The sequence below is a fragment of the Acanthopagrus latus genome, chromosome 24 (genome assembly GCF_904848185.1).
Source record: "Acanthopagrus latus isolate v.2019 chromosome 24, fAcaLat1.1, whole genome shotgun sequence".
NCBI lineage: Eukaryota > Metazoa > Chordata > Actinopteri > Spariformes > Sparidae > Acanthopagrus > Acanthopagrus latus.
In genome coordinates, this window is record NC_051062.1 from 6663477 (window position 1) to 6667042 (window position 3566).

Sequence of the window (3566 nt, forward strand, 5' to 3'; positions counted from 1 at the left end):
ACTCAGAACAGAGCAATTATGCATTGCTCCAGGCTATGTCAAAGGTTGTGGCACCCTGGCATTAGCAAATGCAACGTTTTAAGACAGCAATATGTGATGAAGGTTATTAACTGCAATTTATGAATGGAATGTGCACTGATCAGGACTGAGCTCCTATAGAACAAAGCAGCAATTTCTTCTGAAATAGAGGTTCAGAAGGTTTGGTATGTTCAATACAATGTAAATGGAATTTAAAGGACAAATACATATGTCTTCTTACTAAACAACAGATCATCATTCACATGACTTTTTCATTCAACGGATAATTTCAGCCAAAGTACGTCAAACACTGCAATACAGCACCTCCAGATACCTCTCTCACAGGTGACTCATAATTTTCACATGATAATGACACAAAGTTGCAGCCTGTAGTCGGATGACAACAAAAAGAAAGGCTCTTTTCACACCACAGTGCCAGCGAGAGAGACTCTAAATTGGCCTTTCTGAAAATCACACAGCACTCTGGGTCCAAGTTATGATGCTGAGATTCTGGCTCCTTATTTTCACAAGATCACAAAATCAATCTAGGTTAGGAGTTGAATGTAGCACTTCAAAAAAAATACAAGGTATTGATCATCCAGCCGATAATTTGAAGCCACTGAATTTCCAGTGCTTTTTTGAGCTTTCTTTGAGCATTGTAACAAAGTATATTCGATTGCTGCAGTGAATGCAAGAATCATTCAACTCAAGGATACATTTTCAAAATAAAATCATTCTACACATGTACCCAGTGTTTTTACAGGGTCTTTCAACCACAGATGTGTAAGACACACAAGTAAAAGACAAAATCCTTACCATATCCTGACTAGTTCAACTCAACCTCTCAAAATTAGTGAATCCAGATCAGGCTCTATTTGAACTGCTATGCCGTGGGGCTATTAGGTAAACACACTAAGTCACTTCAAATGCTTTATATACACACCATAGTATATTTTATCTCCATTAACCCAGTTATTTTACCAAATAATGTTTACCATAGTACCACCTTAATCTTAAAACTGAAGATGCTTTCACAAAATACGAGGGAAGATGTTGCCCGACACATCTGACGTTTCAGTTGTGCTTATTCTAAGTACTGTGTTGCTTTGCTAGCGTCTCAGACCAAACCGACTTAACAGCGACAAATGACTGCCGATTGGACCTTACTTAAAGGCGCAATATTTAACAATTGGTCACCTACCAAATTTATACTGAAAACAAACGGGGGTTTCGTATCACCCACCAGGGTAACTACTAACTGTAGCCGCCGTTACCTCGTTAGCATTCATCTAGTGGCCTAGCTGGGAGCACCAGCTGAATGTTGTTGTTTATGCTTTAAAATGTACTTACTAGGTATAGGCCTATTGGATTAAATTATGCCGCTCTCAACCCACCGAGCATCTGAAATTGCTGCCTTAGAGAAACCTCCATTTATATGTACAAGAAATCCCCTGACCACCTTTGGAGCTCCGATTCAGAGGGGGTATAGAAGCAGCAGCAAATGCATGACCAAAGCCTCAGTTCACCTGTTGTTGCTTCTCTGATCTGCTTCCATTATAAGCCCCGCTGGAGTGGGTGACTTGAGTGGGCGACTCACAGACATGTCCGTGTTGTGCCGGCTCGACTGTTCCTCCCACTTAAATGCACTCAATTTTGACATAAGTAGAAGTGGGCCGTCGGAAAATTTAGATAGGTCTTTCAGTGATTCTGCTTTGCAAACGGTTCAGGGCACACCACCACTGCCACGAACATAATGCTTCTCTATCATCAAGGACAAAATGCGAGCACAGTCAACATTTGCATGACCCTGAGCTGAAGATCAGAAATATTCACTAAAGATGTCGGGCTATTATTCTGAGCAAATGGTGTATAAATAACTGATGTGGTATCATGGTTGAGGTGATTTTGTGTTTGTAATCTCTGCCTTCTACTATACTAAACACCCACTCCCTCCTTTTCTCTCATTGTTTGAAGACAGAGACGTGAATCAAGCACAATTCAAAATCATTTTTAAACATTAGGAAATAGGCTGCATTCCCTTTTAAGCGTCTTGTGTCGTGGTTAAGCAAATCTTGCCATTCAAAGCTCTACTTGAAGCCATTCCAAACACAGACTACGCTGAAGTCTTTGCTCAAAGTCAGACCACATTTCTTTCAGCAAAGTTGCTGCTGGGTTGCCGGGCAAAGAATTTCTGTGTGAGTATCTCTGAGGGGCCATTATTCCGAGGCGAAACCCACCAAAACTGCCACACAATCTCACACCCAGGAAGTTTTTGGGGAGTAATTCAGTAAAAGGTGTGAAGTGAAAAGCTGTCAGGAGGAAGAGGGGATGCGGTTGGTTCATGGGAGAGAGAAAAAAGGGATGCCTTTAAAAGTTGCAATAATGTCCGACGCTTTAGGCCATTCTCTGTTTGTCCCAGGAGTTGTAAACGGTCGCCGATGGAGTAGAGAGGCAGATATGGTGTCACAGTTGACCTCCTGCCGAGGCTTCTTCCTTGCCATGAGCTGACCTACCAATTAGGTTGGCTGTAGCAAACTGTTCCCGTTTTCACATCATTTCTTAATCAGCAAGGAGAAAATAATAAAGGCTCGTATTAAAGATTTTCTGGTGATAAATTTGACTGGAGATGGTAGATTCTGACTGCTGGAATGAATTATACAAACTGACTGTAATGCGAATGTGCTACTGTATTGTATCTCCTCATTTCCTCTATCCCTCGCTGTCTCTTCACACACATCAAACACACACCGTTTTTCTCTCTCACGCACATTTCTGTTACTATTATTACACTGTCTATTACTTATTCAATTCATGTCATTGCTGTGGCTTTAATTAAATATGTGGCTTTAGTATTATTTGCTTTGAAGCATACTATTCCAGGCGTCAAATGCACAGAAATTACATGAGTGTCAGTACAATTCTTCTTTTTGAACAAGAGCATCGTCCTTCAAAACCCTCTACTGTCACCTCAGTGAATCCTGACACTACAGCAGTATGGCTATAGGCTTCAGTATTCCCACATGGGCCCAACCCCATGTCTAAAAAATGTGACCTCATTTTCACAGAAAAGTGTGTGCATGTGTGTGTCTGGAGAAGGGGGTTTTAAAAAAGGCACTGTCCTCTTACTGTACACACACTGAAGCTAAGGACAAAACAAATGTGCAAATCTAATTGTTGAACTCAAAGAGTTGGAGCTCCCTCTAGGGGTCGGAAGGGGACGCATACTGCACTGGACTCCATCCCAGTGAGTTCACAGGATGTCAGCTCTTTTGGAAATTAAATTCTGACCTAAGCAGCTTTCGGTTTTTACAGCCACATAAATATGGACCTTTAAATGTTGAATTGATGTTTCAAATAAATGTCAAACTAATGCCCAGTCCCACGAATCAGCAAGAAGTTACACAAATTAGTTGAGCTAGTGTTACTTCTTTTGACCTGGGTGACACCAATTAGCATCTCTGACAGTGGGAATCTCTTCCAAAAGCGTTCAAATTAAAAAAAAAATGTAATCATAATTACCTGCTACCAAGATCAAGTATGACACAGTG